Genomic DNA, 12,180 nt, shown 5'->3' with positions numbered 1-12,180 from the left:
TAGCGGATATCATGTTGCATTTGGAGAGTCCCTGTGTGCCCAAACATTGGAGCTCCCCCACAAGTGACCCCATTTTGGAAACTAGACCCCCCAAGGCACCTATCTAGATTCATAGTGAGCACTTGGAACCCCAGGTGCTTCACAAATTGATTCATAAAAATGAAAAAGTGTTTTTTTTTTTCACTTTTTCATTATTACGAATCAATTTGTGAAGCACCTGGGGGTTCCAAGTGCTCACTATGCATCTAGAAAGGTGCCTTGGGGGGTCTAGTTTCCAAAATGGGGTCACTTGTAGGGGAGCTCCAAAGTTTGGGCACAGAGGGGCTCTCCAAACGCAATGTGGTGTCCGCTAACAATTTGAGCCGATTTTCCATTCAATTTGTTAGCGGATACCATGTTGCATTTAGAGAGTCCCTGCGTGCCCAAACATTGGAGCTCCCCCACAAGTGACCCCATTTTGGAAACTAGACCCCCCAAGGCACCTATCTAGATTCATAGTGAGCACTTGGAACCCCAGGTGCTTCACAAATTGATTCATAAAAATGAAAAAGTGGTTTTTTTTTCACTTTTTCATTATTACGAATCAATTTGTGAAGCACCTGGGGATTCCAAGTGCTCACTATGCATCTAGATAGGTGCCTTGGGGGGTCTAGTTTCCAAAATGGGGTCACTTGTGGGGGAGCTCCAATGTTTGAGCACACAGGGGCTCTCCAAACGCAACATGGCGTCCGCTAACAATTTGAGCCGATTTTCCATTCAATTTGTTAGCGGACACCATGTCGCGTTTGGAGAGCCCGTGATGTGCCTAAACAGTGGAGCTCCCCCACAAGTGTCCAAACTATACCCCTCAAGGATTTTATTAAGGTGTATAGTGAACATTTTGAACCCAGAGGTACGGCACAGAATTTGTTTACATTAGGTCATCATATTGAATAAGTTGTCATTATTCTTGAGCGCAAGTGCTCGCTACTTGAGTTTGCATCGGGTACTCAGGTATGCACCATGTACAGCGTGTGCTCGAGTGACATGCTCGAGTCCCTGCTCCGCATGTTTCACAGTTATTAGACACCCAAAAAAAAACATTCGGGGATCGCTTGTGCATGGCAGGCAATCCCCGTAAAGTTTTTTGGCCGCGAAGCATATGGGGCAGAGACTCGAGCATGTCACTCAAATACCCACGATACTCAATGCATACCAGAGCACCCGATGCAAACTCAAGTAGCGAGCACTTGCTCTCAACACTAGTCGCCATATAGTCATCTTTTTTTCTTACTTTTGAAAAAAATCCCAACCCCAGCCCTAACCCTAGCACAACCCTAGCCCCAGCACAACCCTAGCCCCAGCACAACCCTAGCCCCAGCACAACCCTAGCCCCAAACCCAGCCCTAGCCCCAAACCCAGCCCTAGCCCCAAACCCAGCCCTAACCCTAGCCCAATCCTAACCCAAGAGTTTATTTTTGACGCCGTTCCTTGTGCGGTATAAGTGATTAGACGACTTTATTCTTCGGGTCGGTGTGATTACAGCAATGCCAGAATCATATGGGGTTTTTATGACTGACCGCTGTCACACACTAAAAAACGCATTTTTTGTAAAATCTAGTTTTTGCATCGCCATATTTTGAGAGCTATAATTTTTCCAGATTTTGGCAGACAGTCATGTGACGGCTCGTTTTTTGCGGGATGACTTGACGTTGTTATTGGTGCCATTTTCAGGCACGTGACATTTTTTGATCGCTTTCTATTCCGATTTTTGGGAGGCAGAATAAACAAAAACCAACAATTCAGGAATTGTTTTTTTTTGGTTTTTTTTTATTCTGTTCCGCGTGTGGTAAAATTGATGAGGTAGCTTTATTCTTCGGGTCAGTACGTTTACAGCGGTACCACATTTGTATCATTTTTCTATGTTTTGGCGCTTATACACAATAAAAGCTATTTTATAGAAAAAAATATTTTTTAGTATCGGTTTATTCTGAGAGCTATAACTTTTTTATTTTTCGGCTGATGGAGCTGTATGGCGGCTTGTTTTTTGCGGGACGAGATGACGTTTTCAGCGGTATCATTTTTATTTATATTCGTCTTTTTGATCGCGTGTTATTCCACTTTTTGTTTGGCGGTATGGTGATAAAGCATTGTTTTTTGCTTCGTTTTTTTTTTTTTTTTTTTTTTTTACCGTGTTCACTGAAGGGGTTAACTAGTGGGACAGTTTTATAGGTCAGGTTGTTCCGGATGCGGCAATACCAAATATGTGTACTTTTATTGTTTTTTTTTATTTTTTTTATAATAATATTTATTGATGGGTACATTATATTTTTATTTTTGGTGTATTATTTTTTTTATTTTTTTATAATATTTTTGCACTTTTTTTTTTTTTTTTTTTTTCACTTTCACACAGTTTATACACTTTATTACTTTGTCCCACTCTGGGACTTTCACTTTTTTTTTTCTAATCGCCTGCATGGCACAGGAATGGAGCACCATCCCTATGCCATGAAGGCTGTCAGAAGTGCACAGTGTGAAGATTGCTTGGAGATGCACTGCGCATGTCCAAGCAATCTTCCTGCTCTCTGGTGACCCGGATGTTGTCATGACGACATCGGGTCGTCATGGCAACACCCGGGAAGCCTTTGCAGACTGTGCTGGAAGCCGGAAGAGGAGGTGAGTATCGGCGATCACCTCCCCTTGCCCCCGCAATGCCGCGATCGACTTCGATCGCAGCATCGTGGGGGTTAATGTGCTGGGAGCGGTGCAGGACCGCTCCCTGCACATAGTACTGGGTGTCAGCTGTGACAATCAGCTGACACCCAGCGGCGATCGCGCCCGCACAGCCTGTGTGCGCGTGCGATCGCGATGACGTACTAATACGGGTCTGGCTCTTAAGTCCCAGGGCACAGACGCGTATTAGTACGTCAGATGTTATTAAGGGGTTAAAGTACACTCTGCACCCCATCTTGACTGAAAAAAAACAAAAATGTAGGAATTTTTGCAAATTTATTAAAAAAGAAAAACTGAAATATCACATGGTCATAAGAATTCAGACCCTTTGCTCAGTATTGAGTAGAAGCATCCTTTTGAGCTAGTACAGCCATGAGTCTTCTTGGGAATGATGCAACAAGTTTTTCACACCTGGATTTGGGGATCCTCTGCCATTCTTCCTTGCAGATCCTCTCCAGTTCCGTCAGGTTGGATGGTGAACGTTGGTGGACAGCCATTTTCAGGTCTCTCCAGAGATGTTCAATTGGGTTTAGGTTGGGGCTCTGGCTGGGCCATTCAAGAATGGTCACAGAGTTGTAATGAAGCCACTCCTTTGTTATTTTAGCTGTGTGCTTAGGGTCATTGTCTTGTTGGAAGGTGAACCTTCGGCCAAGTCTGAGGTCCAGAGCACTCTGGAAGAGGTTTTCATCCAGAATATCTCTGTACTTGGCTGCATTCATGTTTCCTTCAATTGCAACAAGTCGTCCTTTCCCTGCAGCTGAAAAACACCCCCATAGCATGATGCTGCCACCACCAAGTTTCACTGTTGGGATTGTATTGGGCAGGTGATGAGCAGTGCCTGGTTTTCTCCACACATACCGCTTAGAATTATCCCCAAAAAGTTCTATCTTCGTCTCATCAGACCACAGAATCTTATTTCTCAAAGTCTGGGAGTCCTTCATGTGTTTTTGAGCAAACTCCATGCGGGCTTTCGTCTTGCACTGAGAAGAGGCTTCCGTTGGGCAACTCTGCCATAAAGGCCCGACTGGTGGAGGGCTGCAGTGATTGTTGACTTTGTGGAACTTTCTCCCATCTCCCTACTGCATCTCTGGAGCTCAGCCACAGTGATCTTGGGGTTCTTCTTTACCTCTCTCATCAAGGCTCTTCTTCCACGATTGCTCAGTTTGGCTGGATGGCCAGGTCTAGGAAGACTTCTGGTGGTCCCAAACTTCTTCCATTTAAGGATTATGGAGGCCATTGTGCTCTTAGGAACCTTGAGTAATGCAGAAATTCTTTTGTAACCTTGACCAGATCTGTGCCTTGCCACAATTCTGTCTCTGAGCTCCTTGGGCAGTTCCTTTGAGCTCATGATTCTCATTTGGTCTGACATGCACTGTGAGCTGTGAGATCTTATATAGACAGGTGTGTGACTTTCCAAATCAAATCCTATCAGTTTAATTAAACACAGCTGGACTCCAATGAAGGAGTAAAACCATCTCAAGGAGGATCACAAGGAAATGGACAGCATGTGACTTAAATATGAGTGTCTGAGCAAAGGGTCTGAATATGACCATGTGATATTTCAGTTTTTATTTTCTAATAAATTTGCAAAAATTTCTACATTTCTGTTTTTTTTTTCAGTCAAGATGGGGTGCAGAGTGTACTTTAATGAGAACAAAAAATGAACTTTTTAGAATTTACCAAATGGCTGCAATGAAACCAAAAGTGAAAAATTTAAAGCCGCAGCATTCCGAGAGCAAAGTGAGGTAAGTACGCGCCTCTTACCTTGTTTCCGGGGTCCCGCGCTGTGTCTGCTGGATCCCGGTTGTTGCCATGGTGACCCGATGTCGTCATGACGACATCCAGGTCACCAGGCATCAGGAAGTTACTTTGATCATGCGCAGTGCACAATCAAAGTAACTTCTGCCTGTGCAGGGCTTACAGGCTGCATAGCATAGATATGCGGCTGCATTTCTATGCTAAGCAAGCGATCTGCCTGCAAAAAATGAAAGGGCTCTGGAGTTGGTTACTGGTGGGCCTATGGCACCCCAGTCTGACACATGGCATATGGATTGCACATGAATGACAATACAGATGAAAAATCATCAGTTTTTTTTTAGATGAAAAAGGAATGATTTGTTATATACTCTTCTGAACTTAGTCTTAGTGAAAGATTTATTCAAGTCATATTCCCATTTAAGGACATGAGATTGTTATCTACATATGTTTAGGTCAGAATACATTGAATAAAAAGTACCAATATCTTTTTGTGTGAGTCATTTAGGAAAGTAAGATATAAAGGGAAGAATAGTGAGGAGAGGATGTTCTTAAGAGTGAAATGTTCTAATCTGCAGATATGTATAGAAATCTGTTTTGGATAAAATGTATTTTTCACTAAATTCTCAGAAGCAATAAATGTTATAGTTTTTTTCCTATATATATATATATCTATATATATAGATAAATCTTCTATATAATTAATTCCAGCAGAAGATCAAGAGCAAACAGAGAGTTTAGGAATAAGAGTCTCTAGAAGAGTCAGTAGAGTAAGAATCTTGTTTTATTGCTAATAATCATTTTTGAGATCATGTATATTCCAAACTTTCAGTGAACAGAAGGAAGATGAAGATGTTTTACAATTATGATCTATTTGTGCTGATGAAAGTACATCTTTAAGACTTAAAGGAATCCGTCAGAACGATCAAACGCCAAACTGTTCATTTGGTCATGATGCTCTCTGAAAGATAATGCTATCCTCCTATTTCTTATGCAATCTGTTGCGCCCTGACTGGAAAAAGGACGTTTTAATTGATATGCTAATGAGGATTACATGGTCTGGGACTTGCCAAGCCTTTGTCTTCTGGCTCTGTTCCCTGCCCAGCACCACCTTCCTCTGCTTGACAGACTGCTCACTGGCTATGCAGTCAAGTCAGCAAGTTGTAAATTAAGCAAAGAAAAGTGGTGCTGAGTGGGGAATAATGCCAGGAAGGCTGATGATTGGGAAGTGCTTTTACACTCCCAGAGCACAGGGTTAGGGTTAGAGTTGTGCTAGAGTTGTGCTAGGGTTAGGGTTGTGTTAGGGTTAGAGTTGTGCTAGGGTTAGAGTTGTGCTAGGGTTAGTGTTGTGCTAGGGTTAGAGTTGTGTTAGGGTTAGAGTTGTGCTAGGGTTAGAGTTGTGCTAGGGTTAAGGATATGCTAGGCTTGTGCTAGGGTTAGAGTTAGGGTTGTGCTAGAGTTAGGGCTGTGCTAGGATTGGGGTTGTATTAGGGTTGGGGTTAGGGTTGTGTTGGGGTTGGGATGTTTCAACAGTAAAAAAAAAATGACGACTATATGGCGACTAGTGTTGAGCGCAAGTGCTCGCTACTTGAGTTTGCATCGGGTGCTCGAGTATCGCGGGTGCTCAAATGATATGCTCGAGTCTCTGCCCCATATGTTTTGTGGCTGTTATACAGTTAAAAAAACACGCGGGGATTGCCTGCCATGCACGGGCAATCCCTACATGTTTTTTTAGGTGTCTAACAACTGTGAAACATGCTGGCAGGGACTCGAGCTTGTCACTGGAGCACCCGCGATACATGGTGCATACCCGAGTATCCAATGCAAATTCAAGTAGCGAGCACTTGCACTCAAGACTAATGACAACTTATTCAATATGATGACCTAATGTTATCAAATTCTGTGTCGTACCTCTGGGTTCAAAATGTTCATATATCCCTTGATAAAATCCTTGAGGGGTCTAGCTTCCAAAATAGTGTCACTTTTGGGGGGTTTCCATTGTTTAGGCACATCAGGAGCTCCCCAAACGCGACATGGCGTCCGCTAATTATTCAAGCACATTTTACATTAAAAATGTCAAATGGTGCTCCTTCCCTTCCGAACCCTGCCGTGCGCCCAAACAGTGGTTTTCTCCCATATATGGGGTATCAGTTTACTCAGGAGAAGTTGCACAACAAATTTTGGGGTCCATTTTTTCCCGTTACCATTGCAAAAATAAAATTTGGGTCTAAAGTAACATTTTTGTGAAAAAAGTTAAATGTTCATTTTTTTCTTCTACATTCCAAAAATTCCTGTGAAGCACCTGAAGGGTTAAGAAACTTCTTGAATGTGGTTTTGAGCACCTTGAGGGGTGCAGTTTTTAGAATGGTGTCACTTTTGGGTATTTTCTGCCATAAAGGCCCTTCAAATGTGATGTGGTCCCTAAAAAAATGGTTTTGTAAATTTTGTTGGAAAAATGAGAAATCGCTGGTCAACTTTTAACCCTTATAACTTCCTATCCCCCAAAAATTTTGGTTACAAAATTGTGCTGATGTAAAGTAGACATGTGGGAAATGTTATTTATTAACTATTTTGTGTGACATATCTCTCTTATTTAAGGGCATGAAAATTCAAATTTTGAAAATTGTGAAATTTTCAAAATTTTCGCCAAATTTCTGATTTTTTGACAAATAAACGCAAGTCATATAAAACAAATTTTACCACTATCATGAAATACAATATGTCACGAAAAAACATTCTCAGAATCAGTGGGACCCGTTGAAGCGTTTCAGAGTTATTACCTCATAAAGTGACAGTGGTCAGAATGGTAAAAATTGGCCTGGTCATTAAAGTGCAAACCACCTTGGGGGTAAAGCGGTTAATCACCAAGTTTTACTTTGAAATATGCAAAATAGGCTTGCTTGACAAATGTGCTGATGTTCGTCCTTTGACTGGGAATGGTGAAACTGTCACAGATATAAGAAAAGGAATAATTGCTGTTTAGGCACTTACGACGAGAAATAGCATTGACAGACATGATCTGATTTGAAATAAGGGTGTAAATAAAATAAAAAAATTTGCTAACCCCTTGTATACAAAGTTTTGGAATACGTTTCATTATATAGAACAGCACAGAACCTCTTGCCACACTGTCTCACATGTAACTGAATAGCCTAGACAAATAATGAGTTGCCAGTCGTCAAGGAAGTCCTCCACCCCTTCCCACTGGAGGGCGGTTCATTCTTGGCCAATAGGAGAGCATTAGTGCTACCATCGATCCAGCCTAGAGTAATCACATTAAGATAAGCCGTAGAAAAGAGAAAAATCCTGATGTGAGTAGAAAACTAACTGCAGTTTTGAAATCAACATGCCTATTTTAGTTTAAATCAGGAGAAAAATCAAACTCAACAAAAATGATGTTCAAAATTGTTCCCCAGTGTATAAACTGTATTCTGGTTCTTTCCATTCAGCTGTACTCAATGCTTGACCAGTTCTTGCCATGCGCCTGTTTTCCACAGCTTCTTTCAATTGTTTGAGGTTCATTCCTATGTCACTCTTGATGGTTTGCAGCCAATGGTCTTCAGTCTCCCGTTACAATTAACTGCTGACCTTTCCGAGTGGCGGCTCCCTTTCTAGTTAATTTGCCCTCATCTTGCCTTCCAGGGACAAAACCTCAATACACAAATACAATTCAAGGTGCATGTTAGTGAAACAAGCAACAAAGTTCTTAAACCTGTACATTATGGAACATAAGCATACAAATAATACGGCTAATGATTCGTTTCTATTTGCCTTATCAAATATCAGCCACACAATGACAATCATGACAAACAACAACACGCACAATAGACATGATAATCTACAAGCATAATTTGAACTCATTTTGAAAGGCAAAGTTTAGACTAGTATTACAGAAATTTTTGGCTTTTCTTGGTGTCAAGAAAAAAAAGAAATCTGGTTGCAAACCTGATTGAATCTGTTAAAGGGAATATTTTACCAATATTTTTTTGACAATTTGAAGCAGACGCTGAAACATATTCCTTTTTCTAATCGGTGTTTATTTTCTGATGATAAAATGTAATCTATTTTCTGCACGTTTAGGCCTCCTTGAGACTTCAGTCTTCTCATGTATTAGAAAAATAAACCGAGTTTCATCAGTGATAGTTATCAGATTTTCATCAGAGTTTCTCCATCTTCTCCTGTCAGTGAAAAACGGACAGCACACGAATGGCATCTGAGTACTATCCAATTTTTTCATGTGCCCATACACTTTCATTGCAGAGTTTGATCCGACTCTCAGATCAATATTGGACATGTCTCCGATTTTGCATGAACCTCTCAGTCCGTAAAAAATCACGGACATGTGAACAGCCCCATAGACTATTACAGGTATGAGTGCTATCTGTGAAAGACATGGATAGTACTCGTACATGGAAAACTGATGTGGAAATGAGCCCTTATTAGTGCAGGCTGAGCTTGCATGAGCTGCTGTTAACAGCATTTATGAGATATGCTTTACAGCTGCTACATGGACAAAGGAACTGGTAGTCTGAAGATGACTTATTGACTAAAGGAAGAGTGGTCCCAGCATGCTCAGTGACATTTGAAGAGTTCATTTTGCAGAGATGGGGAGGAGGTGAGCTGTGACCATCGCCTTTTGACAAAGGTATGATTATATGTTACAGTATCTCTCTATATATTTGTTACCTTTCTTTGAAGATATAATTAAATGACTGCTTAGGACTGATCTCCACAGAACAGGAAAGGTTAGTCTATCATGTAAAAGTGGAAAGGGGCAATGCTGTGGGGAAAGCAAAAATTAGTACTGGTTTGCTGGAGCTACACTAGCTTCATAAAAGTTAAAAAAAATAAATAATTAACCAATAGGTCATTTTATGTGGGTTGGTCGGGAGCATTATCTTTATGTAATATGTATTATTTTATTACATACTATAAAAAGCAGGGCTGTGGAGTCGGTAAGCCAAACCTCCGACTCCAACTCCTTAATTTCCATGACACCGACTCCAATTCCAACTCCACGACTCCCTCATACATGGCTCATATTTAAGTGATAAATTTACTGTAGCACAGATTCATCTCAGCTAAAAGTCTAGACCCTTAGATCAGGAATAGGACAGATAGTCATCGGACATTTCATAACTTTCCCAAATTATGAAAAAAATATCCCCACAAATTTCATTGAACTACTGTACCCAATTCATTATATATTTTAGGAGTTGGAGTCGGTGAGTCGGTCCATTTTATACCGACTCCGATTCCGACTCTACCAAAATGGACACCGACTCCGACTCCACGACTCTGACTCAGACTCAACAGCCCTGATAAAAAGTGCTACTGTTAATAAAATAATTATTCTGTAAGGCCCTGTTTGTAAATGGGACTGTTTTAATGTGACATCTCTATTTTAAGATTATGTTAATGGATTAAGCACCAAACTGCACGGCAATAGATCATATCAACATATGCACAATAACAGTGTGATTCTGATACAGTGGGGGAAAAAGTATTTAGTCAGCTACCAATTGTGCAAGTTCTGCCACTTAAAAAGATGAGAGAGGCCTGTAATTGACATCATAGGTAGACCTCAACTATGAGAGACAAAATGAGAAAACAAATCCTGAAAATCACATTGTTTGATTTGGAAAGATTTTTTTTCTTCAAATTTTGGTGGAAAATAAGTATTTGGTCACCTACAAAAGTTCATCTCAATACTTTGCTATATATCCTTTGTTGGCTATGACAGAGGTCAAACGTTTTCTGTAATTCTTCACAAGGTTGGCACATACTGTTGCTGGTACGTTGGCCCATTCCTCCATGCAGATCTCCTCTAGAGCAGTGATGTTTTGGGGCTGTCGCTGAGCAACACAGACTTTCAACTCCCTCCAAAGGTTTTCTATAGGGTTTAGATTTGGAGACTGGATAGGCCATTCCAGGACCTTGAAATGCTTCTTACGAAGCCACTCCTTCGTTGCCCTGGCGCTGTGCTTGGGATCATTGTCATGCTGAAAGACCCAGCCACATTTCATCTTCAACGCCCTTGCTGATGGAAGGAGGTTTGCACTCAAAATCTCACGATACATGGCCCCATTCATTCTTTCATGTACACGGATCAGTCGTCCTGGTGCCTTGGCAGAGATACAGCCCCAAAGCATGATGTTGCCACCCCCATGCTTTACAGTAGGTATGGTGTTCTTTGGATGCAACTCGGCATTCTTTCTCCTCCAAACACGACGAGTTGTGTTTCTACCAAACAGTTCTACTTTGGTTTCATCTGAACATATGACATTCTCCCAATACTCTTTTGGATCATCCAAATGCTCTCTAGCAAACTTCAGACGGGCCCGGACATGTAATGGGTTAAGCAGGGGGAGATGTCTGGCACTGCAGGATCTGAGTCCCTGGCGGCGTAGGGTGGTACTGATGGTAGCCTGTGTAACATTGGTCCCAGCTCCCTGCAGATCATTCACTAGGTCCCCCCATGTGGTTCTGGGATTTTTGCTCACCGTTCTTGAGATCATTTTGACCCCACGGGGTAAGATCTTGTGTGGAGCCCCAGATCGAGGGAGATTATCAGTGGTCTTGTATGTCTTCCATTTTCTAATTATTGCTCCCACAGTTGATTTCTTCACACCAAGCTGCTTGCCTATTGCAGATTCAGTCTTCCCAGCCTGGTGCAGGGCTACAATTTTTTTTCTGGTGTCTTTTGACAGCTCTTTGGTCTTCACCATAGTGGAGTTTGGAGTGTGACTGTTTGAGGTTGTGGACAGGTGTCTTTTATACTGATAACAAGTTCAAACAGGTGCCAGTACTCGGGGTAATGAGTGGAGGACAGAGGAGCTTCTTAAAGAAGAAGTTACAGGTCTTTGAGAGCCAGAAATCTTGCTTGTTTGTAGGTGACCAAATACTTATTTTCCCCCAAAATATGAAAAAAAAATTCTTTCCATATCAGACAATGTGATTTTCAGAATTTGTTTTCTCATTTTGTCTCTCATCGCTGAGGTCTACCTATGTCAATTACAGACCTCTCTCATCTTTTTAAGTGGGAGAACTTGCACAATTCTGGCTGACTAAATACTTTTTTTCCCCACTGTGTATGTCTGTGAAGATTATGACAAATGCTTGCTGCACCCTCATACTTGGAGATGGAAGACTAATAGGATAAATCACTTCGTACTAAGCTTATGAGGAAATGCGGAAGACTGCTGTGACTGATGTTCATGTAGGAGGGACCTTTTGTGACTATTGTGGAAGTGGAGAGGACCAGCTGTGATTACTGGAAAGTGTGGGTGCTGTTGACTCTATTTAAGAAATGGAGGGGAGACTGTAATTACCCATCCCTTGTAGATTGTGAGCCCTCGTGGGCAGGGTCCTCGCTCCTCCTGTACCAGTCGCTGTCACATTGTGTTCAAGATTATTGTAACTGTTCTTGTATTATACCCCTTTTCACATGTGAAGCGCCATGGAATAAATGGCGCTATAATAATAATAAATAATAATAATAATAATGAGGAGCTGTATTATGACAAATGGGCTGGGGTACCCGAAGCTTAAAGGGAATCTGTCTCCAGGTTTTTACTAACCCATCTTCTGAGAGCAGCATGATATAGGGGTAAAGAACCAGATTCCAGTTATGTGTCACGTACTCGGCTGATTGCAGGAGTTTTGATAAAATCACTGGTTTATCTTCTACAGATCTGTCAGTTCTGTGAATGC

Source organism: Phyllobates terribilis, unplaced genomic scaffold (assembly GCF_046119375.1).
Source record: "Phyllobates terribilis strain yellow unplaced genomic scaffold, ASM4611937v1 Scaffold_2__4_contigs__length_985480577, whole genome shotgun sequence".
NCBI classification, from domain to species: domain Eukaryota; kingdom Metazoa; phylum Chordata; class Amphibia; order Anura; family Dendrobatidae; genus Phyllobates; species Phyllobates terribilis.
Note: the sequence above shows the minus strand (reverse complement) of the source record.